This window comes from Cherax quadricarinatus, chromosome 4 (genome assembly GCF_038502225.1).
Source record: "Cherax quadricarinatus isolate ZL_2023a chromosome 4, ASM3850222v1, whole genome shotgun sequence".
NCBI lineage: Eukaryota > Metazoa > Arthropoda > Malacostraca > Decapoda > Parastacidae > Cherax > Cherax quadricarinatus.
The window spans coordinates 8367422-8394628 of record NC_091295.1 but is presented as its reverse complement, the minus strand read 5'-3'; the positions used below and the strand labels follow the sequence as shown (position 1 = coordinate 8394628).

Here is a 27207-nt window from a genome sequence, read left to right as displayed (position 1 = left end):
AATATTGTCCTCTATATTGTGGGGGGGGGGGAGCTGTTTTTTGTTTCCATCAGTCTGGAGTATGTGAATGTTGTGGTAGTTGTGAGTGTTGTGGTAGTTGTGAGTGTTGTATTTCTGAGTGTTGTGGTAGTCGTGAATGATGTGGTATTTGTGAGTGTTGTGGTAGTTGTGTTGTATTTGTAAGTGTTGTATTTGTGAGTGTGGTATTTGAGAGTGTTGTGGTAGCTGTGAGTGTTTTAGTGGTCAAGGGATAGTGTGTATTGTAGTGTTGTGGAGTGTGTTGTGACGTGGTGGTAGTGGTATGTTGTGTAGGTAGCATTTTGTTAAAGTGGTGCGTGTTGGGCTGGTATCGGGGTTTTGTTGGTGTTGTGATGTGTTGGTGTGGGTTTTGTGGTGTTTGATGAATGTGGTGTTGGTGTAATGGAGGTAGATGAATGTGGTGGTGGATGAGTAATCCGTTATGGTGGTGAATGAGTGGTGTTGTGATAGTGGATGAGTGGTGTTGTGGTGGTGGATGAGTGGTGTGAATGAGCGTTGTGGTGGATGAATTGCGTTGTGGTTGTTGATGAATGGTGTTAATATGTTGCACTGTTTGCCGAGTCTTTTGCTTTCGTAGGGAGTGATTTCTGTATGCACATTTAGGACCAGGCCCTCTAGGCTTTTCAGTTGTAAATTATGATGCAATTTTCTCGCCTGCGATCCAGGGAGTACAGATCATGGCACTTCAAACGTTCCCAGTAATTAAGGTGCTTGACTATACTTATCCTGGCAGAGTACGTTCTCTGTACACTCTCCGGATCTGCAGTTTCTCCTGCGCTGAAAAGGACTGTTCGTGTACAGTAGTATTCCAGCCTAGAGAGAACAAGTGAATTAAAGGATCAACGACTTGGCATCCCAAGTTTGGGAAGTCCATGCTCATTTTCCTCGCATTTAAAATCCTTGAAGGTGACATCCTCTTGACAATATCACTCCCAAGTGCTTGGAAATTTGCATAAGTGACATCCATTGAGGACACTATACCAAGTCTTCCAGTGGGCCGCGGGAAACATGAAGCTCAAGGAGGATAAATTTCAATTACTCCGTTATGGAAACCTTGAGGAATAAGAGCTAGAACGGAGTATAAAGCAAATTCTAACCACATAATCGAGCGGAAAACAATTGTTTTATACTCCGTTCTAGCTCTTATTTCCTCAAGTTTTCTATAACGGAATAACTGAAATTTGTCCTCATTTGAGCTTCAAGTTTCCCGCGGCCCACTGGAAGACTTGGTATAGTTAATAAATAAATAACTAAATAAATAACAAAAAGGCACAATATAGTGCCTTCAGTGGATGTCTCACTCGTGTAAATTCTAGTATCGCCAGCAAAGGAAGACATAGTACTATAGTTTACATCTCTGCCAAATATTAATAATTTTATTTCTGAGCCATTAAAGAAATGAAGTCAGTTTACGTGAACTAGTACAAAAATAGTCGTAAAAGAAAGCCACTTAATGTGAAATGCATTTCGGGCAAACTATCATAAGGCTTACCTGTTAATTAAAACCAAACACAGCATATTATATAATACTTCTTGTGCAGTTAACTACAGTCAAGTACAATAAGAAAGATTGCAAATGACAAATGGTCAATTGCAAAATAATTGTGTAGTATTTAAATTGGTTCAGTGATCTTCAGTTTTATGGGTTGACTGAATAGAGATGGTGAAAACGCAGCCTGACAATTTATAGTTAAGGGATATTGCCTTTATGTTAGATTTAATAAGTGCTTATTTAATAATAGTAAAGATGTTGGCAGATGGGAGATAGACATTTTCCGTCAGTGAGTTGAATTATTGCAAAGTATGAAGAGTATATGCCTATCAAGTAATATATATGAGAGTTGAAAGAGAGCTGGAACAAGAAGAGAGATGTCTGAGTTGTCTGAAAGCAGATTTCAGGATGTTTGACAGTATATAGCTGTCAGCATCACATTATGGTAAGGAGGCGCTTTTTAAGTGGTTTTGAAGCGGTTGGTTAAGGAATCTTTCGAATCTTCAAGCATGGTTCCAGATTTTAGGACCTCTTATGCACATTGTGCTTTGGCACAGGTTGAGTCGGACATGGGGATATCAGTTTTTTTTTTTTTTGTCTATTGTATTATGCCTGTGACTTCTGTTGCAGCTATCAAGAAAGTATATGCGCGGTAGTACGAGTGCATATTATGTATATTGAGTAAGTTAAGCTTTTGAAGTGTGTGTGTGTGTGTGTGTGTGTGTGTGTGTGGCACCAGACCGGGTAATTCTTACAACAGCCTTTCGGCGAGTTATTGGTTGCAGGTGATATGCTGTGAGGTAAGAACAGATTAAAGAATAATACAAGTAGTGCTGTTGGAGGTGCTTAGTAACGTATCTTAGAGAGGATGCAATTGACTTAAGTAACTGAGATACGTTGGGAATATTTTTGATGTATATGAGGAAAAGTAGAGGGCCGAGAACACTGGGGTTTCCCTGTGTCTGTAGGTCACATTGACGAGGTTAGGTTAGGTAAGGTTCGTCAGGAAACAGGACAAATTGCCGAGGTTATGCCATTGACGGAGACATGGTGTGTGTTGTTAAGGCAGGATTTAGGTATGCTAGTGCACGACTTCTAATATTATAATGCTGTAATTTAAGGTGCGGAATGTTGTGGTCTGCTGTAGCGAAGGGTTTCTAAAGGTCTACAAAGAGGCCCAGTGGCTATTCATTTTTTTTAATGAGCTGCATAAAGTAAGTCTAGCATTTTTATAATTGCATCATTTGTTTTTTGCCTAAAACCAGACTGGCAGGGGTTGAGTATGTTGAGACAAATTAGTATTTTCGAAGATTTTAGATAATGGCAAGTTAGATATTGGTCTGTAGTTATTTCCATCAGATGGGTGTCCTCCTTTTTGCATTAGGGAAACCCTTGCTGTTGTAAAAATTGTTGAGAAGTGTTGATTTCTAATGATTTATTGAATAATGTTGCAGTGGTGGGTGATAGCTGTTATTTTGTATAATAGCTAACTTTCCTGGCCTGTTTTTCAGTGACTTTATTATGAAGGCGACCTCACTAAGATTTATTAGAGCCAGATAATGAGTTTGGAAAACTTCCAGCAAGGTAGTCGCTCGCTTGGGCGTTAGTATTTGGGATTTTGCTAGCTAGCTTTGATCCTGTTGTAGAGAAAAAATCATTTAGTGTATTGGTTGTTTCCGCAGGATAGGATGAATATAGGGTTCGTTGGGTTTTGTTAGGACAACGTCTCTGGTTTTGGTCAATTTTCGAGAGCCCAGGATTTTGGAGAGCGTTTTCCAAGTCTCTCGTGTCATAGCATAATAGTTGCTTAGACTTCCTTGTTAGTAGCGACTGATGTATAGTTTTCGTTTGTTCTTTAGTTATTAATCTCAATCTGTACTGTTCTTCATAGTTGTTTATCAATGGACCTTAGTGGTCTGACGTCAGGTCGATCATGAGGTAGCGCTAGGCGTCAATTCTGGAACCATCAACCGGACTTCTAAAGTAGTGGTTCCCCACTTGCATAACAAAACACAGTAATCAACCTACTATAATACAATAATAATATACATTATTATTATAATCAAGGGGGAAGCGCTAAACCCGGAGGATTATACAGCGCCTGGGGGGGGGGATGTGGAAGGCATTCAGGCTTAATTCGGGGAACTGGAGCACAGATCCAATTCCCTAAATCAAGAGCCCCTCACCAACATCAAGGAACCTTCCTTGAGGGGATAATAATATACAATATAATGTAATATCATAATAATGCCTAACGAATAACCTCTTATTGAATACAACCTTGCTTGAGAGTACCTTTGATGATTTATACCGTACCCGATAATAATATATAGTCGAACCTGCTTTATCTAGCTAGTAATAAAGTGGTTCGCGATATATTATTACAGAACTTATTTTAACCAGGCCTTTTATTTTTGTATATAATGGAGTGTGAAGGAGGGGCGCGTAACACAGAGGATGAGAAAAAGGATGGGGGCGAGTTTCGTACCTTATGGAATAGCTTTTCAATGTGGCAGCCTCTAATACTGTTTACTATTATTTTTTGTGTTCTGTTGGTTAGAAAGTTAAAGATCCATCTAACCACTTATCCAATTAGTCCTTTAGCATGCATTTTATGCGCAGTTACACCATGATGCAGTTGTCGAACACTTGCCTGTTCATCCAAGACCATGTCATAGTGGTCCAGTAGTTGTGAGAAACAGGAGCGACCTACTTTAAACCTATGCTTCCCTGGGTTGTGTAGTTGGGAATTCAAGTAGTTGGTAGTCCTGCTGTTAGGAATCCTTTCAGAGATTTTTATGTTGAGATGTTATTGCTATTGTTGAGATGTTATTGTATTTGTATTTAATTCTTTGCCATTGATTTGCCGCCACCTGAGTGGAGAGGGGCTATATCCGTTGTTTTTTTAATGACTGAGTTGACCCCCGTGTCTAAGCGCCCTCTCCATAAAATACTTAAAACCCGCGATAGGGATTTCATGCCGTTCCATTGCAGACTATACATAGTTTCAAGAGTAGGTATGAAAGGTAGAAAGGAAGAAGTTAGGAAGGATACGAGATGTGCAGAACAAGTGTTTACATTGAAACATAAGTGTGCAGTACTTTGACAAAGGCAAGGAACTGTTGTATTTATGAATTTAGAAAAGGTATATGATGGATGTTGCAAGCAAAAGTAGTTGAAGAGTTTTCATGTGGATGGTGAGGATCAGGTTAGAGTATGTAGGAGAGAGGGAGGGATTATTTTCCAGTAAAGGTAGGCCTTAGACAGGGATGTGTAGTAGCATGGTTGTTTAATAAATTTACAAATGAGACTGTAAAATGAGTAAACATTAATGTGTTGAGGAGAGGTGTGGGAATATGATACAAAGTGGGACTTGTCACAATTTTTTTTTTTTGCCGATGACACGGTGCTTTTGTGAGATTCTGAAGAGAAATTGCAAAGATTAGTAGATGAATTTGAAAAAGAAAGAAATTAAAAGTTAACATAGGAAAGAGCAAGATGATGGGGGGAAAAAATATTAAGCAATGATAGATTCCCATCTTTCATTGGAGGGAGGGAGCATGGAGGAAGTAAATGCATTTATATACATGTATTTGGGAGTGGACGAGTGGACTTGTCGGCAGATGGGTCTACCAGAGATGAAGAATGGTGCATGACAGCATTTATGGTGATAATCTTATCCATTGAGGCAAAAAAGGGGATGTACCAGCCCATAGTGATACCAACATTCTTAACAGGAGTGTGAAGCGTGGGTTTTAAATGTTGTAACGAGGAGGAGGCTGTAGACAGTGGAGATATCATGGTTAGGTAAGGTTCGTCAGAAAACAGAAGTGTTTCCTGACGCGGGTCTTAGTCGGATGACCCGCCGTTGGAGTTTGACCGAGGCCTTCCGCTGGCTTACGGGTCCACCTCTTTAAAAACTTATGGTTATAAGTTATAACCATTTTTTTTTTATATGAGCCCCTCAAGAAAGGTTCCTTGATGCTGGTGAGGGGCTCTTGATCTTGGGAATTGGATCTGTTCTCCAGTTCCCTGAATTAAACCTGAATACCTTCCACATCCCCCCTCAGGCGCTGTATAATCTTACGGGTTTAGAGCTTCCCCTTGATTTTAATAATTTATATATGAGAGATATCATGACTGAGGGTGGACGAGGGGCTCGAACCGTAGTCCGTAAAAATGACAGTTGGACGCTCTTCCGTCTAGGCTAACCCAAGCCTCTAATAGGAAGGATCCTGAACTAATACTAAACTTCTTCCCTCGGTCCAGGAGCTTTAACAGTACTCTCAAGTCCACATTGTCTGTGAACTCAATAACCAACTGCCAACGAAAAACAAAATGGGACGAGGATCTCATAACCGCAGTCCACCCATCTCTTCATTCATTGAATTAATTTAAAATTAAGCCCTTTCTAAACATTTCTCTTGTACGTTCAAAGATATATTTCTTTTCATTTATGTTAATGCAAAAATTAATAACTTTGTACCAAAAGAACTTGCCTAATCTTATAATAAGCGCAATTTAATTTAGCCTAATCCAACTAAATATATTTTAGATAAGTTTACAATAGTTTAATAATTTAATTTATTTTTTTCGTTAGGTTTAGAATGATTTTTGCGAAATTATTGCATACTCAAATTTTCACTTGCCTTATTCGGCAAGAAGAGCGGTGTTATTTAAGCCAAAATAGCACGTTGAACCTGTTCGGCATGACATTATATATATATTTATTTAACAATTCGGCCGTCTTCCACCGAGGCAGGGTGACCCAAAAAGAAAGAAAATCCCCAAAAAGAAAATACTTTCATCATTCAACACTTTCACCACACTCACACATTATCACTGCTTTTACAGAGGTGCTCAGAATACAACAGTTTAGAAGTATATACGTATAAAGATACACAACATATCCCTCCAAACTGCCAATATCCCAAACCCCTCCTTTAAAGTGCAGGCATTGTACTTCCCATTTCCAGGACTCAAGTCCGACTATATAAAAATAACCGGTTTCCCTGAATCCCTTCACTAAATATTACCCTGCTCACACTCCAACAGATCGTCAGGTCCCAAATACCATTCGTCTCCATTCACTCCTATCTAACACGCTCACGTACGCCTTCTGGAAGTCCAAGCCCCTCGCCCACAAAACCTCCCTTACCCCTTCCTTATAACCTTTTCGAGGACGACCCCTACCCCGCCTTCCTTCCCCTACAGATTTAAATGCTCTCCATGTCATTCTACTTTGATCCATTCTCTCTAAATGACCAAACCACCTCAACAACCCCTCTTCAGCCCTCTGACTAATACTTTTATTAACTCCACACCTTCTCCTAATTTTCACACTCCGAATTTTCTGCATAATATTTACACCACACATTGCCCTTAAACAGGACATCTCCACTGCCTCCAACCGCCTCCTCGCTGCTGCATTTACCACCCAAGCTTCACACCCATATAAGAATGTTGGTACTACTATACTTTCATACATTCCCTTCTTTGCCTCCATAGATAGTTTTTTTTGTCTCCACATATACCTCAATGCACTATATATATATATATATATATATATATATATATATATATATATATATATATATATATATATATATATATATATATATATATATATATATATATAATATATATATATATATATATATATATATATAATAATGTCGTGCCGAATAGGCAGAACTTGCCATCTTGGCTTAAATAGCAACGCTCATCTTGCCATATAAGAAAAGCGAAAATTGTGTGCGCAATAATTTCGCCAAAATCATTCTGAACCTAACGAAAAAAATATTTCACTGTTTGTTTACTATTAAATTATTGTAAACAAATCTAAAATATATTTAGTTGGGTTAGGCTAAAATAAATTGTTCTTGTTATAATAAGGTTAGGTAAGTTTTCTAAGATTCTTCTGGAGCAAAATTAAAATTTTTTACATTAACATTAATGAAAAAAATATATCTTTAAACGTATGAGAAATTTTTAGAAAGGACTTAATTTTAAATGAGTTCTTACTAATTGACCAGTTTTACATATTCGGCACGATATATATATATATATATATATATATATTTATATATATATATATATATATATATATATATATTACACAGTGTATATAATAGAATCACTGTAAACAGGTGATATCACAATATGCAGAACAACCACTGTGAAAAAATAACGAAATTCCAAGCGCTTTCGTGACTTCTAGCATTATCGAGGAACTATAAAAATAAAAGGTTAACAGGAAGGCATATAAGGACGAGACTACACCTCGCTGCCACCCCACAACAACACCTGACTTTTTATGATGAAATCCTGAAATTATTAAAATACAGGAGAAGGAAGCATTCAAAATATTGAGAAACAAAAAAAAATACTCGTTAATCAGGCCATTCCATTACAATGTAAATAGTATGTTAGATCATTGTTATAATAAACTCAGAATCTGTAATGAACTAAAAAAAAACTGCAAAGATAATTAGACATTTTAATTGAAAACAGTGATTGGACAAAACATGCTAATAACAATATTATAATTAACTTATCAGATGAAATATTAGATAAAAATGCAACGGCTGCTCTAGGTTTTGGTCCAAGTTTTTCAACTTAAAAAAATTAATGTTGAAATTGCAAAAGCCTTTTGTAACTTAGAAAAATCCTCTGATTTATCCACTGATGAAATTAATATTAGTAAGAGAATGGTATATAACTCTTTGTTAAATCAAAATATTCCCAATTGCCCTCAAAGATTCTTTAAGTCTTATGATATACTTATTAATAATAAAAAATTGCACCTTACTAAAGCAGATAAAATAAATGCAATAGTAATTTTGAAAGAAACTGATTATCAAGATAAAATGAATGATGTAGATGATACTGAAACTTATTCTAAACTATGATAGAATCCCTTAGAAACTGTTATCAGTAATTTCAATAAAACAATGAAACGTCTATTGAGAGGCAAAGATGAATTAAGGAAAGAAATTATTTTCACTAATACATTTTTACCCTGTATGTATGGATTAATAAAAACACAAACCAGGTAATCGAGTTAAACCAATTATTAGCTCCATCAGTTCTCACCCAGCTGTTGGTGAGGGCGGACGCAGAGCGTGCGGCTGGTGCCCTCTGGTGTCTGTATTGAGAAGTTTTGTTTTCTCAAGATGGCGGAACGCAGGAAAAGAGTCAACACTGTCTGTGTGGAATTATTGAAAGGTGCAATATACCAGGACACCGCTGACGTCATTCTGCCTCTTGTGATAAGAGATACGTATGGAATCCCACGTGAGGATTTATATGGGATTTCTCTGAACGGCAACACAAGAATTTTTGTGAAATTTGTGTCGTCTGCTGCGTATGTGAGTGTTGTGGATGCCTTTCAAGAAAAACGGATTGTTATCAACGCTAGTCTGGAGGTGCGCCTGCGTGATGTATCGACAAGTTATACGTGGGTTCGTCTACGTAATATCCCCTTCGAGGCAGACGAGGTGGACATCCGTCGGACTTTTGGGCGCTATGGCACCGTACAAGCTGTCCAAATTGGGCGTTGGTCCCAGGGTTTTTATGCTGGTATGCTCGCAGGTTCCTTTTCTATGAAAATAACATTGAGACATCCAATTCCCTCGTTTGTCATGTTGGAAGATTTTCAGACGCAGGTCTACGTAACCTACCCGGGCCAGGTTCGGACGTGCCGCCTGTGTGGTGCGACGGGTCATATGGCGGCGTCTTGTGAGCACCGACGAGGGAAACAATGGTCGGACCTGACAGACACTGCATTCAAAGATACGATGGAGGAGGGTGAGCTGGGCCATCAGAAGCCCACAATGGTGGACAACGTGCTGCAGATTTTACCAGCGGATGTAAAGTGGAGTGAAGCAGTGGATGCTGCAGAGGGGATCGTCTCGACGCTATCACCAGCGTCGGAGATCGAGGCGATTGGGTGCGTGGACAGTGCGTCACCTCAGGTGGAAGAGGAGGCACAAACGCCCTTGATATTGCCCAGTTTTGAAGACTTACAGAGGATCCTCGATAGCCCGGCGACAGAGGGTTTACCGCCTACATTAGCGGTGTCGCCTGTGGTCGACCATGGTCTAGCGGGACGTGTGGGCGGTGAAGATAGGCGTTCGACTTTTACGTCTGTGGTGGTGACGGATGTCGAGGTACATAGAACAGACAGCGATGGGCCTATGGACTATGAGGGAGTGTCACGGAAGAGGCCCAGTACACACATGGAGGACGATGTCTTAACACCGGGTCAAAGGTCTGGTAAAATGGTGTGGGCTGACGTAGCCAAGGGAGTTAAGGGACCCCCCTTAGAGAAGTTAAGTGGGAGTGTGGGGAAAACGGGCAGGTGCAGCAGTGGCAAGTCCAAGTCAGGTATAAAGGTGATGGGAAAACGAAATGAGAAAACCTAACCCGAGAGTTCAAGTGTATAACAATGAATGTCAATGGCCTCAGAGCAGAGGTCAAGAGACGTTGGGTAGAGGTATCGCTCAGACGTATGAATGTTGACGTTTTTTTTATACAGGAACACAATTTTCGGTGTGGTAGTGAATTACGTGTGCAAGGGTATAAGTGCTATGCGGGAAATTCGGATAATCTCAAAGGTGGGGTTGTGATAGGCATAAGGGAGACCAGCCCTTTTAAGCTTGTAGCATGGGAGTGGGGCGGAGGGGGCCGGGTTGTGCGTGTGGTGGGTTTGTGGGGGAACATTCAGGTGGGTTTCGTGGGAGTATATATGCCAGCGACAACAAATCGACGAGTAAAAGAGGATTTTGTACGCGATGTTTTGGTTTATTTTCTCAGAAGTCTACCCTTAGTTTCTGTCGTGGCAGGTGATTGGAATTGTGTGATCCGGGAAAAAGACGTTGAACCGCGTGGTGGGGGGTGTAATTTAAGGGTTTTACGTGAGGTATTGCAAGCGATTGGTGTAGTGGATGTTGTGGGTAGCGACGGGTGGAATGTGGAACATACGTTTTGTAGAAGGGGTTACGCTGCGCGGTTGGACAGGGTTTATATCACCAACTTAATCCGTGGTGGCAGGGTCGATTGTGTTGATCTGGGTTTCTCAGATCACCGTGGTGTTCTGGTAACACTGGAGTGGGAGGGCGCTATCCGTGTATTTACTAGTTATTGGAAATTAAATGTCAGCTTGTTGCAAGGAGTCGATGCTGTGGAAGCTTTCAGGTTATGGTGGGTTGACTTCTGGAATAACGGGAATGGGATAGAGGATGTTGTAGAGTGGTGGCATTCAAAGGCGAAACATGCAATACAGGGTTTTTATAGACGGTTAGGGAAGGAGGAGGCGTGTTATAGATATGGGAAGCAAAAATATTTAGAGGGACAGCTGAGGGATTGTTATGGTACAGGAGGGAGGTATGACCTAGCAGAAATAGTGTCTACATAGTCAATTACGGGAAATTCAGAATGATAAATTTCAGGCTTTGAGGGTGCGAGCTGGGATTGAGGAGGTGCTTTGGGGGGATAAACCCTCAGTTGGGGTTCTGCGTAGTTTCAGAATGCGACGGATGGCGACGACAGTTTTGTCAGTAGTGGTCGGTGATGACTTGGGTGGTTATCATAAAGGACAAAGGCTAGTTACTACTGAGAGCATTGGGACCTATGCAGACCAATGGTTTGAGAGAAAATGGAAGGGTAGAGAGGGGAATCGAGAGGCGAGGGAAGCTTTACTGCGTGGCATAGTGGCAAATTTGAGAGACGTGGATCGAGAGGACATGGAGGGTTGTATATCGGAGGAGGAGGTTTCCAAGGCTGTTCAGGGACAGGCACTGAGGAAATCACCTGGTTGGGATGGGATACCAGGTGATTTTTATGTCGTTCATTGGGAACTGTTAAAACACATGTTGGTTCGACTTTACAATTCAATGAAAACTAGAGGTAGCATGGGCGGTGAAGCGGGGTTGGGTGTTGTAGTATTGGTACCAAAGGCCGAGGTCTGTGAATCTTTGGAGGCATATAGGCCCATCATATTGATGGGGGCGGATTATAAGATTTTTGCGCGTATTTTGGCAAACCGGATGAAACGAGTTTTGGACAAGGTAATATGGGAAGGGCAATACGGGATTCCTGGCCGATCTATGAGAGATGGTCATCGACGCCTCAAAAGTTTCGTGAAAGATTGTAGTGGAGGCAGAGTCGTCGGATTGGATTGGGAAAAGGCTTTTGACAATGTGGATAGGGAAACATTATTAGCTATATTATTGAAGCAGGGTTTCGGGGAAGAAATAGTAGCGTGGGTACGTATGTTATATACGGAGGCACATGTACGAGTCCAGGTTAATGGGAGGGTGGGGTCCGCGATAGGCATGGGGTGGGGGCTGCGGCAGGGGTGTCCCCTCTCGCAGCTTTTGTTTGCCTGTTTGCAGGACCCCTTTTATAGATTGGTAATGGGTGGGGTGGGGGGGGAGGATTGTGCACAGGAAGATGCAGTAGAAATTTTAGGTTATGTGGACGACACCACCATCTTGGTGCATAGTAGGAATGGTTTAGCGTTCATAAATAAGGTTATACGGTTTTTTAGCGATGCGTCTTCCATGCGCATTAATAGAGAAAAATCCAAACTTTTGGAGGTGGGGTCCTGGGTGGGCGGGACGTTAGGTACGGAGTATGGGTGGAGAACCGTTGAGCGGATAAAGATCTGTGGTGTGCATTTTTGCAATGACGAACAGGCAGCGCGTGCATTTAATTCATCCATTGTAGTTACAGCTGCAATTCGTAGGATGGCGGGATGGAGACCAGGTGATGTAACATTACACCAAAGAGTAATAGTTGTCAACGTACTGGTGTATAGTAAATTATGGTTTGTTTCAGCGGTCTATCCATTGATGACGGACGATGCGTTGCGGTTACAGAGGAAGGCTTTGGATTTCATATGGGGTTACCGTAGGCATTGGTTAGGGAAAGACATAGTTATGACGCACGTAACTCGAGGAGGTTTGGGGCTAATACCAATACACAGTCGACTAATGGGCATATATGTACGACAGGAATACCTAACAAGGGGTGGGGTCAGGGGAGTGAGAGTTGATGCAGTGATGAGGGAGGTTCGACGATGGTGGGTGGGGAAGGACCTCACAAGGTGCGAAGCAATGTTACGGCACTTATTGATGGTGCAAAACCCTGTGAGAGTTAAGGCAGGTAAACTAGATAATATAGGTATAACATCGGCGGAAGTCATCGGTGCTGAGGTTTTCCCAGGATATAATTGGAAGACTATATGGCAGGGGTTCAAGAAATTGCGCTTACAACCACGGGTTAGGGAAACTGGTTACCGATTCCTCCTCGGGATTTTGGCGTCCAAGGCACAATTGTACATTATGGGAATGACCCAGGATCAGACCTGTGCGTGGTGTGGGTGGCCGGAAACGGCGTTTCATGTCGTATACTTTTGTGACAGTTTACATAAGGTTAGGGATTGGTTCAAGGGTGTTCTCCGAAGAGTGGGAGGGGGGGGTTTGTCGATGCTTAGAGTTTTGAGTCTTGAAATGGGAGATTGCTCGGATGCTGTACGACGTTCTGTGTCATATTTGGTACTTGACTATTTATATGTGTCATGGGGTATGCGGGGGCTTAGGGGTGCGATGCGTGTCAAGGCGCTGATGTGTCATGTTTATAGGACGAAATGTAGGAATAGAGAGGTATATGGGCAATGCTGGGAGGGAGCTTTTTCTTTGGGGTATAGGAATCTAACGATGGAAACGTTACGGGAGTAATGAGGTGGGGGTAGGTATAATCGCTTGGTAGGGCCTAGGGGTTGGTCTCCCGGGGGGGGGAGAGAAGAGTTAGTTTTTTTTTTTTTGGGGCGTCTGGACTGTATGTTTTATTTGGTGTGTATGGTGAATCTGGGTGTAATGTAGGGTGAAGGAAGGGAACCTTGTGTGGTATGGGGTATAGTGTCTTTCTGGCGTGAATGAGTATCATAGTCTGAGAAAGGGGGGGGGGAGTGGTACTTAGAACCAAGGTATGGTTTTCTTATGCTGAGTCATGTTGAACCACTAAGTCACCAACAGAGGCTACGCCGTGTTTAATGTTTGTTATACAAAATTTTCTAATTTGCCAGGTTGGTGTTAGTTGCATGTAGTGTGAATTGTTTGGAGTTTTGTAATGCAATTGTTTTTGCGATGTATTCTGTGTGCACCTGTTAGTACTGGTTTTACTAAGTACATAAGAGTCACAGCAATGTATGTCATGCGACCTGCGAGTCGTAAAGTGTGTGCTGGAAGATTTGTGTTTTAATTAATGGTAGAAGTTTTAAGTGGGTAATAGTCTTAACATGTTTGTTTCAAAAAACACGTCTTTCCTATGTTGTGCTATAATTTATATGATGCGGTCTTCTTGAGTGGTCCATTATTGTGCCAAGTACTGTATATTACATGCCTCTCGATATCTTACTGATGATATTGACTATTTCACTTTTGTTACAAGGTATGGATCGGTTGTAAGCACATGTGGTAGTAGGGAATAATTAGTGGGGTGAAGTGGGTTTCTGGGGGGGGGGGGGTTGATGGATGACTGCTTTAGGATAACCATAGTAAAAGTTTCTGTGTATTACGTCAGTTCATTCTATTGTTTATGCCATGCATTATTGTAAGCAGTACGATTATTTCCAGTGTATTATGCAGACACAGATTTTTACATATCGTGGATATTTTTTTTTGTGTGTAACCACGGTATAGCTTTGTTTTGCAGGGTAGCTCCATTATGTTTTGTTGATATTATTCGTCTTGGTCTGTATCCTAGGAATTGGGAAGGGGTTTTGCTTTTACACAGAACACTGATGTGTGTATTAATATTGTTTATTGGATAGCAGTCCTGTAAAGCTTTCTCATTTTGATTTATATTTGTTGTATGGATTTTATTAATAAAATATAAAAAAAAAAATTATTAGCTCCATAGGTTAAATTTCCTATAAATTATCTAAATGGCTTGTTGATATTTTGAGCCCAATTATTGGAAAAATTTCTAACTTTAATGTTAAAAACGACATAGATTTAGTGGATAAATTAAGCACCTTCATTTATTAAATTTCTTATCAGAAGTTGTTAATTATGATTTACCATTGCAAAATTTGTATTTAATGACGAGTTTTACACTCAGAAGTTTGGTATGGCAATGGGAAATCCTTTCTCTCCTGTTCTACAAGTTTGTGTAACATAATCCTTCCTAAAAGAATATATATATATATATATATATATAAAGGATTTCCTTGTTAAATAGTTTACCTCGATCTAAAAATTTTACTGATTTCTAAGAAAATAACTCGTTGCCTTTCCTAGATGTTTTATTTATTAAGGGTAACAATGATTTTAAATTTAAAATTTACAGAAAATCAACAAATAACTGTTCCTATGTACACTATTATTCTTCACAACAAGATAGAGTTAAACTGTCTGTTTTCTCATCAGTGTTTTTGAGAGCTTTACGTATTTGTAGTTTGGAGTTCCTACATGAAGAGATCTCTGAAATTTATGAAATAGCTAATGACTTAAAATACCCAAAAAAACTTAGCTGATAAATCCTTGAAAACGGCTTGGAATACTTTTTACAATTTAAAAAGGGACAATCAGCCTTATACAACTATAAATATGTTGGTTCTCCCTTACCATGAAAACTTGATTGATATGCCTTCTCTTCTTAAAACTTTTAATGTCGAATTTGTTTGTCTTGATACAGTTAAAAAACTTTTCATAAAAATTCCCCCAAAATTACTAACGGGTGTGTCTATAAGATTCCTTGTAAAAGATGTGATAAAATTTATTATGGTCAAACTGGTAAGTCTTGAACTGAGATTAAAACATCATAAATATTGCATTACAAGTGGACAAGGAGATTCTAATTATGTGTTTATTCATGCGAGAGATTTTTAACCATCCAATTGATTTTCAAAATGCTGAGAAAGTTATATCAAGCAAGTCTATGGTCGACAGGGAAGAATTTAACGTACATTTGACAGATTTTTAGGTAGAAAATAAGCTGTTTCATGGATCACTGACTACCTACCTACATCATCATAAAAAGTCAGGTGTTGTTGTGGGGTGGCAGCGAGGTATAGTCTCGTCCTTGTATGTTTTCCTGTTAACCTTTTATTTTTATAGTTCCTTGATAATGTGAGAAGTCACGAAAGCCCTTGGAATTTCGCTATTCACAAAATTTGTTCTGTATGTATGTATGTATGTATGTATGTGTGTATATATAATATATATATAAATATATATATATATATATATATATATATATATATATATATATATATAAATTAGTGTGTGCAAAACAACCACTGTGAAAGAGTAGTGAAATTCCAAGCGCTTTCGTGACTACTCCCATTGTCAAGGAACTATGAAAGTAATACATCAAAGGAAGGCAATTAAAGGGCTTAGACCACACCTCAGTCAACTCCCACAACAAAGAAACACCTGACGCGGGACAATACCGGACTCATAAGAAAAGAGGAACACTGCAGTAGGTCCGCTGGTCCAACTAGACAGGTCCTCACGACAACCCACTAACAAATTATTCTACCCAAGAAATAAGGTTTATTATTTGTCCAATGTATTATTAAACTCTAACCAAATTTTATTAATTATAAATGAATCTAATTTATACAAACCTAAGGAAATATTCACATTATTTTTAAAACTGCTTTTTATGAAACAAGATTCAATTATATTTCTGTCAACCATGGACTTGCTTGATACAACTTTCTCCAGCTTTTTGAAAATCAATTGGATGGTTAATTAAAGTCTCTCACATGAATAAATAGAGCATTGGAATCTTGTCCAGTTCTAATGCTATATTTGTTATTTTAATCTTAGTTCGAGACTTTTTACCAGTTTGACCGTAATAAACTTTATCACAAATTTTACAAGGAATCTTATAGACACATCCATCAGCATTTTGGGGGGAATTCTTTATCAAAATTTTTTTTTTTTTTTTTTTTTTTTTTTATATACTGTATCAACCTCTTCAAGGGAGGCTCCTTGGCGTGGTGAAGAGGCTCTTGGTCTGAGGAACTAGACCTGTCGGTCTACTTCCTCAGACCGAACCTAATTACCCCCAATCCCCCGTTCCCTATCCCATCCTCCCCTTCTTCCTTTCCTCCTCCTCCTCCCCACCCCTCCCTTTTGCCCTTTTTGGAAATTTTTTTTTTTCTTTCCCACAGGCATGCTAGTTCCTAGGTAGGGAAAAGGGTACTGGGGTCCATCCCATTCCGTTGAGGTTCTTGGCGGTGGCGTAGTTTGCCGTGGAATCTGGATTGCCTAGGGATGTCCTGATCCCTCTCCGGTATCCCGGAGGGTGGCTTTGGGTGTCTCTCGGGCGACGGGTGTATCTCTGGAAGCCACCTTTCGGATTCCGGGGGTGGTGGCCGAAGGAAGTATGCTTTGTGGCGGATTTCCGGCCGCCCTCTTTTGTCCACCGAGGTAGCTCGGCAGATGTGAGGTTGCTATCCCAGATTGCCGGTTTACTGGCATGATGGGTAGGGTATGGCACGGGTTCCATGCTGCATCTGCGCTACTTGCGGTGCTGAGGTCCTCTTGGGCGCGGAGGGAGATTTCTGGCCCTTTCATTCCTCCTAGGAACTATCCCTCCCCGGTCCCCCCTTTTTTTATTCTTTTTTTTTATTTTTCTTTTCTTTCTTTTTTTTCTTAAAAACAAAAAGAAAAGTAACCTAACCATGGCAGCCCTAGTCCATGAACCTGCTACCCCCGGGCCCCTTCTTGATACCGCACCCCGTTCTGACCCCGCCTCGTCTTTGGACCACTCTTCGGACACTCCTCATGCCTCTGTACCTCTTGCCGGTGCTGTTTCCTCACCCGCTTCAGGTACTGAGGCCTCGACTGACTCCTTCGATTTATCAGACCTTCGCTCTCCTCTGACTATGCTTCCGGCCTCTCCCTCTACGGTGGTGCGGCAATTTTCGAATCGCCGGCCCATTCCACGTCGGACCAACTCTGGTCCCACGCTTAAACGCCAACGACAGTTACCTGCTGATGATACTTCTCCACCTTCTCGTTCTTCTCAGAAAAGATCGACACGTCCTTCACTACCTTTCCACGCTCAGTTTCAGACTGCACAATGGACTAAATTCTTCACTTTACGACCGACTTCCTCTACTGCCTATCTTTCTGACCACAGTATTGGCAAGGCACTCCTACGCCATGTTGGTAAAGATATTTCTTTTCATGCTCTTAAGAGCGGTACGTGCATAATCACTGTACAGAATGCTACCCAGGCTCATGAGCTTTCTCATCTTTCCCATATCGATACTGTTCCTGTCACTATTGAAAAACATCATTCCCTTAATTCTTGTAGTGGTACCGTCATTCTGCAGCATACCATAGTTCAACAAAATTTCCAGACGTGGCACTGACATTCTTGAACAGCTGGAACTTCAAGATCTCCCAATCCTCAAGGTAGACACTTACGTTCTTCCTGCCCGTGGGCGGAGACGATACCCTAGCAATGTGGCTCGTTTAACTTTTGACAGCCGTGAACTCCCATCCTCAGTTTATGTAGCAGGACATCGGTTACAAGTTCGAAAGGTGATCCCTACACCGCAACAGTGTAGAAATTGCTGGCAATTTGGCCATCCAGCGAAATATTGCAGATCTATCGCCGAATGCCCAGTCTGTGGTGCCGATGACCATTCTAATACGTCTTGCAATCGACCTCCCTCTTGCCTTAATTGTCATGAGGCTCGCCCTTCGTACTCTCGCCGTTGTCAGGTCTACTTAAACGAGCGGGAAATCCGTTACCTCAAAGAGGCAGAAGGTCTCCCTTATGCCATGGCAGTTTCTCATCTCCGCCTCCAAGGGAGACTACCTCGTGTTTCGTATTCCCGTGTTTCAAAACGTCCCCCCACTTCTGGTATCCCATCTTCTTCACCCACCTCTGTGGTTACCTCTCCCATAGTCACTCCTGTAGCTAATTCTTTTGCTGTCCTCGGCTCAGACGTCCCTACTTCAACGTCTCAGTCTGATCTCGCTTCTTCATGTTCTCTCTCACAACCCTCAGTAGCGACGAGATCTCGTATGACACCTCCTCCCAATCGTCCCTCTACTTCTCAAAAGTCAAAAAAAGGTCCGTTAACACCTCCTACCCATCTTCCACCTCATTTTCCCTTCCCTGTCTCTGTACCTGGTTCTCCCCCTCTCACTGGCTCTGTTACAAGTTGTTAGGTAAGACACACAAGCAACAGTTAGGTATCTTTATCTTGAAACGTTTCGCCTACACAGTAGGCTTCTTCAGTCGAGTACAGAAAAGTTGATAGAAGCAGAAGATACTTGAAGACGATGTAATCAGTCCATCACCCTTAAAGTTTTGAGGTGGTCAGTCCCTCAGTCTGGAGAAGAGCATTGTTCCGTTGTCTGAAACAATATGAAGTTGAAGTGACAGAATCGGGCCTTATATAGTGCCAGGAGGTGAGACGTAGGTTGATTTGGTGATGGACTGATTACATCGTCTTCAAGTAACTTCTGCTTCTATCAACTTTTCTGTACTCGACTGAAGAAGCCTACTGTGTAGGCGAAACGTTTCAAGATAAAGATACCTAACTGTTGCTTGTGTGTCTTACCTAACAATCTGTCGGTATTTTGTACCATTTTAATGTTCATTCTGTCAGACACTGCAACACAAGGGTATCTTGGTACAGACCATCTACTTCGACAACCTCTACTAGTGAGAACGGCTGGGTTTGAGAAGGACCTGCCCTCCCAAATCAACCTACGTCTCACCTCCTGGCACTATATAAGGCCCGATTCTGTCACTTCAACTTCATATTGTTTCAGACAACGGAACAATGCTCCAGACTGAGGGACTGACCACCTCAAAACTTTAAGGGTGATGGACTGATTACATCGTCTTCAAGTATCTTCTGCTTCTATCAACTTTTCTGTACTCGACTGAAGAAGCCTACTGTGTAGGCGAAACGTTTCAAGATAAAGATACCTAACTGTTGCTTGTGTGTCTTACCTAACAATCTGTCGGTATTTTGTACCATTTTAATGTTCATTCTGTTACAAGTGTAGAGGTTCACCCTCCTCCTCGTACTGTACCTTCCTCCCCTGTTCCCTCCCAAGTTTCTTCCTCTTCTGCCACCTCCCAGGTTTCTGCCTCTTCTGTCCCCTTCCACGCTTCTCCAGTTCCCTCCACCCTTTCGCCCCCTTCCCCCCTACCTTGATACAGTCCATTACAGTTCCAATCTTTACTCATCCTCCCCCTACCATTTCCAATATTGTCTCCCATACGACATCTCTGAATTCTGAAACACTTGAAGCAATCTCTGAATATATTGCAGAGACCAAACCATCAATGGACACTGATCCACCCTCTGCTCCTTCTCTCTCCTCTACTCCATCTGCGCAACTCCTTTCTTCACAGCGCACCGTTCCTTCGAACGTTTTCCACTGCCTCCGCATGTGGACTTTTCTAACCCCTCTAGTCCGTAGGAACCCTTACCTTCGGATTTCAGGTATCTTTATCATTGCCAATCATGGCCTATTTACAGTGGAATATATGCAGCCTCGGGTAATCGGGGTGAGCTTCAGATGTTACTCTCCCAGTTTTCCCCTGTTGGTGTTTGCTTACAGGAACCAAAATTACACTCTGCTGTTATCTCTCCCATCTCAGGCTATAATTTATTGTATTCTTCAGATCCTTTTCCTGATGGGACCTTTAATGAAAGTGCCCTTCTTCTACGCACTGATATTCCGTACCATCAGCTATTTGTTCGTACTTCGCTGCATTACACAGCAGCCCGTATCCACTTGCATATTTGGTATATGCTCTGTTCTTTATCTCTCTCCTTCTCGAGCATTATCTATTCCGGATATTGCCTTTCTTGTTTCGTCATTACCACCACCGATTCTGTTACTTGGTGATTTTAATGCCCACCATTTCCTCTGGGGGGGGTCTCACTGTGATTCCCTTAGCATTCAGTTAGAGGCTTTTCTTGCCACCCACCCCCTCCATGTTTTAAATACAGGTACTCGCACCCATTTTGATCCTCGGACTCGCACTCTTTTGCATCAATCTCTCAGTCTGCTCTTCCTCTGCCGCATTAGACTTCACTTGGTCTGTTCTTCCGGACTTGCATGACAGCGATCATTTCCCAATCATTCTTACTTACCCTTCATATTCACCACCTCTTCGCATCCCACGCTGGCAATTTGATCAGGCAAATTGGAACCTTTACTCACACCTAACTGTTTTTAGAGAGGTTCCTTCTTCGTCCTCCATCGATGAGCTTTTACACCTCTTCTCGTCCTCCATTTTAACCGCAGCTTCTCATTCTATACCCCAAACTTCGGGCAGGCATTCTCAGAAATGCATGCCTTGGTGGTCTCCTGCTTGTGCTCATGCAGTACGTTTGAAACGCGCTGCATGGGGCAGGTACCGGTACAATAGAACCACAGAGAGACTTCTTGATTTTAAGCAGAAGCGTGTGATCGCTCGCCGTGTCATCCGTGACGCTAAACGCACTTGCTGGCGAGATTGTCTCCACCATCACCTCTGCTTCCTCTGAGTGCAGTCTGGAAAAAAGTACGAAAACTGAGTGGTAAATATTCTCCTGACCCGGCTCCTGTTCTGCGGGTTGCTGGTGTTGATATAGCAAACCCACTAGATGTTGCCAATGAAATTGGCAATCATCTGGTCCGTATTTCTCAGGGACTCCATCTATGCCCCTCATTTCTTTCCTCAAAGTCTGCCAGAGAGTTAGCACCCTTGGACTTTCCTTCTCTCAGAGAAGAACAGTATAATGTGCCTTTTACACTTCAAGAACTGGAGGCAACACTCTCAGCTTGCCGATCATCGGCAGCTGGGCCCGACGACATTCATATTTGTATGTTACAACATTTACATCAGTCAGCCCTTGCAGTCCTATTATGCCATTACAATCTTATTTGGTCACAAGGAGTTCTTCCACAGCTGTGGAAATCCGCCATTGTTCTCCCTTTCCGGAAACCAGGCACTACGGGACATGAAACCTCCCACTATCGTCCCATTGCTCTTACCAGTGCAGTTTGCAAAGTGATGGAACGCCTAGTAAATAGACGTTTAGTGTGGTATTTAGAGACACACAACAGTCTCTCCACTCGTCAATATGGCTTTCGTAAGGGACGTTCTACCATAGACCCCTTACTACGCTTGGATATGTATGTTCATAATGCCTTTGCGAATAACCACTCAGTTATTGCCATATTTTTTGACCTTGAGAAGGCATATGACACAACTTGGAGGTATAATATTTTAGCCCAAGCCCACTCCTTAGGCCTTCGAGGCAATCTACCATCCTTCCTTAAGAACTTTTTAACTGACAGGCATTTCCATGTTCGGGTTAATGTGCTCTCCCCCGGACTTTATCCAAACTGAAGGTGTCCCCCAGGGATGTGTTCTGAGCACAACACGTTTTCTCCTTGCTATTAATGATTTGGCCTCTAGTCTTCCATCGAATATTTGGTCATCACGCTATGTTGATGACTTTGCTATTGCCTGTGCAGGCGCTGACTGTCGCCTCATTACAGTTTCTCTCCAACATGCAGTCGACCGTGTTTCCAATTGGCCCACCACACGTGGGTTTAAATTTTCCAGCACTAAAACCCACCAAATTACTTTCACTAGACGCTCTGTCATCTCTGATCCTCCTTTGTACCTCTATGGCTCCTGTATCCCTGAACGTGATAGTCAAGTTTCTGGGCCTCCTCTTTGATCGTAGGTTATCCTGGAAACCTCGCATTACCTCTCTGAAGGCAACTTGTCACAGCCGGCTGAACCTTCTTAAAACCCTTGCTCATCTTTCATGGGGAGCTGATCGTCGAACCCTCCTCCGCCTACATTCCACCCTTATTTTATCGAAACTTGATTATCAGCGGCATCTCCTGCTACTCTCTGTAGCCTTAACCCCATTCATCACCAAGGATTACGTTTATGCCTTGGTGCTTTTCGCTCTTCCCCTGTCGAGAGCCTCTATACAGAAGCGAACGTTCCATCCTTATCCGATCGCCATGATGCCCATTGCCTGCGCTACTATGTATGCTCTCATGATCTCCGCAATCCTTCCATTTATAGAATGGTCACTGATATTAGTAGACATTCTTTATTTGTTCGCTGCCCCTGTTTACTCCGTCCCTTCTCTCTTTGCCTTCATTCGCTCTTGTCTTCTCTTCAACTACCACCTTTCTATGTACATGTAGCATCTCACTTTTCCCTACCCCCCTGGGAAGTTCCAGCTGTTCGAGTATGTTCTTTCTCCCTCCCTTGCTCGAAAGCCCAACTGTCTACGGTCGCTTCCCGCTCTTTTTCTTGACCACTTTCACTCTCATTCTCATGCCATTGCCGTGTACACAGATGGCTCTAAGTCTTCTGATGGCGTAGGATTCGCAGCAGTGTTTCCGGACAGCGTCGTACAAGGGCATTTACTATCTTCGGCTAGTATTTTTACTGCTGAATTGTATGCCATCCTTACAGCACTTATCCGTATTGCATCTATGCCTGTGTCATCATTTGTGGTTGTCTCACTCCCTTAGTGCTTTACAGGCTATACAGAAATTTGATACACCTCACCCCTTAGTCCTCCGTATCCAACTTTGGCTATGCCGCATCTTTACCAAGCATAAAGATATTGTTTTTTGTTTGGTCCCTGGTCATGTTGACGTACAGGGCAATGAACAGGCAGACACTGCTGCGCGGTCAGCAGTACATGACCTACCAGTTTCATGTAGAGGTATTCCATTTACGGACTATTTTGCTGCAATATCTTCCCACCTTCACACCCCTTGGCAACAACGTTGGTCTACTATGCTCGGCAACAAACTTCAATCTATTAAACCGAGTATAGGTTACTGGCCTTCTTCTTATCACCAGTGTCGAGGTTGGGAGACTACTCTCTCCCGTCTTTGCATTGGCCATACTCGTCTTACTAATGGATATCTCATGGAGAGGCGCCCTGCTCCTCTCTGTGAGAATTGTCAAGTTCCATTATCAGTCAGCCACATTCTGTTGGACTGCCCACTTTATCAACGAGCACGCAGAATTTACCTCCGTCGTCGTCTTCGCTCTGCTGCTCTCTTTACCTTCCCTTCTCGCTGATGGACCCACCTTTCATCCAGACTCTCTCATTGACTTTTTGACAATAACTGACTTCACAAATTCTGATACCTTCAGCCCTTTCTACTTCAATCTCTTGCTACCCTCTACCTTCAGCCCTTTCTACTTCAATCTCTTGCTACCCTCTACCTTCAGCCCTTTCTACTTCAATCTCTTGCTACCCTCTACCCCCGTACTATCCCCTGCCCGGCTGTTTTCTGTAACCTACTGATCATCCCTCCTCCCTTCTGCCATCCAATACCCTCGCTTCCTTCCCTACCCTGCAGCGCTGTATAGCCCTTGTGGCTTAGCACTTCTTTTTTATTATAATAATAATTTACTGTATCAAGATTTTTAAATACAACTTTAATATTAAAAGTCTTAAGAGAAGGCATATCAACGAAGTTTTCATGGTAAGGGAGAACCAACATATTTTTAGTTGAATAAGGCTGGTTGTCCCTTTTTGGGTTGTAAAAAGTATTTCTAGCTATTTTAAATGATTTATCAATTACATTTCTTGGGTATTTTAAATCATTATTTATTTAATAAATTTTGGATATTTCTTCATCTATGAGCTCTGGACTACAAATACGTAAAGCTCTCAAAAACATAGAGTTAAACTGTCTGTTTTCTCAATCTTGATGTGAAGAATAATAGTGTACATAGGAACAGTTATTTGTAGGTTTTCTGTAAATTTTAAATTTGAATTCACTATTACTCTTAATAATTAAAACATCTAGAAAAGGCAATGAGTTATTTTCCTCAATCTCAACAGTAAAGTTTACAGAATGGGCTAAGCTATTTAATTTGCCAAGGAAATTTGCCAAGGAAATGCCAAGAATGTAGATATACACTATTTACTTGGCAAATTAAATAGCTTAGCCCATTCTATAAACTTTACTGTTGAATTTGAGGAAAATAGTTATGGAAGGAGAAAAGAGAATATGAATGTGTAAATTCAAGAATTATGTGGATTAAAGTAAAGGTTGGATGCGTTGGATGCGAGAAGTGGGTCATAATAAATGTGTATGCACCTGGAGAAGAGAGGAATGCAGAGGAGAGAGAGAGATTTTGGGAGATGTTAAGTGAATGTATAGGAGCCTTTGAACCAAGTGAGAGAGTAATTGTGGTAGGGGACCTGAATGCTAAAGTAGGAGAAACTTTTAGAGAGGGTGTGGTAGGTAAGTTTGGGGTGCCAGGTGTAAATGATAATGGGAGCCCTTTGATTGAACTTTGTATAGAAAGGGGTTTAGTTATAGGTAATACATATTTTAAGAAAAAGAGGATAAATAAGTATACAAGATATGATGTAGGGCAAAATGACAGTAGTTTGTTGGATTATGTATTGGTAGATAAAAGACTGTTGAGTAGACTTCAGGATGTACATGTTTATAGAGGGGCCACAGATATATCAGATCACTTTCTAGTTGTAGCTACACTGAGAGTAAAAGGTAGATGGGATACAAGGAGAATAGAAGCATCAGGGAAGAGAGAGGTGAAGGTTTATAAACTAAAAGAGAAGGCAGTTAGGGTAAGATATAAACAGCTATTGGAGGATAGATGGGCAAATGAGAGCATAGGCAATGGGGTCGAAGAGGTATGAGGTAGGTTTAAAAATGTAGTGTTAGAGTGTTCAGCAGAAGTTTGTGGTTACAGGAAAGTGGGTGCGGGAGGGAAGAGGAGCGATTGGTGGAATGATGATGTAAAGAGAGTAGTAAGGGAGAAAAAGTTAGCATATGAGAAGTTTTTACAAAGTAGAAGTGATGCAAGGAGGGAAGAGTATATGGAGAAAAAGAGAGAGGTTAAGAGAGTGGTGAAGCAATGTAAAAAGAGAGCAAATGAGAGAGTGGGTGAGATGTTATCAACAAATTTTGTTGAAAATAAGAAAAAGTTTTGGAGTGAGATTAACAAGTTAAGGAAGCCTAGAGAACAAATGGATTTGTCAGTTAAAAATAGGAGAGGAGAGTTATTAAATGGAGAGTTAGAGGTATTGGGAAGATGGAGGGAATATTTTGAGGAATTGTTAAATGTTGATGAAGATAGGGAAGCTGTGATTTCGTGTATAGGGCAAGGAGGAATAACATCTTGCAGGAGTGAGGAAGAGCCAGTTGTGAGTGTGGAGGAAGTTCGTGAGGCAGTAGGTAAAATGAAAGGGGGTAAGGCAGCCAGGATTGATGGGATAAAGATAGAAATGTTAAAAGCAGGTGGGGATATAGTTTTGGAGTGGTTGGTGCAATTATTTAATAAATGTATGGAAGAGGGTAAGGTACCTAGGGATTGGCAGAGAGCATGCATAGTTCCTTTGTATAAAGGCAAAGGGGATGAAAGAGAGTGCAAAAATTATAGGGGGATAAGTCTGTTGAGTATACCTGGTAAAGTGTATGGTAGTTATTATTGAAAGAATTAAGAGTAAGACGGAGAATAGGATAGCAGATGAACAAGGAGGCTTTAGGAAAGGTAGGGGGTGTGTGGACCAGGTGTTTACAGTGAAACATATAAGTGAACAGTATTTAGATAAGGCTAAAGAGGTCTTTGTGGCATTTATGGATTTGGAAAAGGTGTATGACAGGGTGGATAGGGGGGCAATGTGGCAGATGTTGCAGGTGTATGGTGTAGGAGGTAGGTTACTGAAAGCAGTGAAGAGTTTTTACAAGGATAGTGAGGCTCAAGTTAGAGTATGTAGGAAAGAGGGAAATTATTTCCCAGTAAAAGTAGGCCTTAGACAAGGGTTGTAAGAGAAGTGAATGCGAGGGTCTTGGCAAGAGGCGTGGAGTTAAAAGATAAAGAATCACACACAAAGTGGGAGTTGTCACAGTTGCTCTTTGCTGATGACACTGTGCTCTTGGGAGATTCTGAAGAGAAGTTGCAGAGATTGGTGGATGAATTTGGTAGGGTGTGCAAAAGAAGAAAATTAAAGGTGAATACAGGAAAGAGTAAGGTTATGAGGGTAACAAAAAGATTAGGTGATGAAAGATTGGATATCAGATTGGAGGGAGAGAGTATGGAGGAGGTGAATGTATTCAGATATTTGGGAGTGGACATGTCAGCGGATGGGTCTATGAAAGATGAAGTGAATCATAGAATTGATGAGGGGAAAAGGGTGAGTGGTGCACTTAGGAGTCTGTGGAGACAAAGAACTTTGTCCTTGGAGGCAAAGAGGGGAATGTATGAGAGTATAGTTTTACCAATGCTCTTATATGGGTGTGAAGCATGGGTGATGAATGTTGCAGCGAGGAGAAGGCTGGAGGCAGTGGAGATGTCATGTCTGAGGGCAATGTGTGGTGTGAATATAATGCAGAGAATTTGTAGTTTGGAAGTTAGGAGGAGGTGCGGGATTACCAAAACTGTTGTCCAGAGAGCTGAGGAAGGGTTGTTGAGGTGGTTCGGACATGTAGAGAGAAAGGAGCGAAACAGAATGACTTCAAGAGTGTATCAGTCTGTAGTGGAAGGAAGGCGGGGTAGGGGTCGGCCTAGGAAAGGTTGGAGGGAGGGGGTAAAGGAGGTTTTGTGTGTGAGGGGCTTGGACTTCCAGCAGGCATGCGTGAACGTGTTTGATAGGAGTG

The 27207-nt window shown here is 41.6% G+C and overlaps 1 protein-coding gene across 2 annotated transcripts in view; it reads left to right on the top strand.

Annotated features, from left to right (window-relative positions):
- The window catches only part of LOC128705257 (uncharacterized), a 71888-nt gene that overhangs the window by 1629 nt on the left and 43052 nt on the right, over positions 1-27207 (top strand). The window lies entirely within an intron of this gene.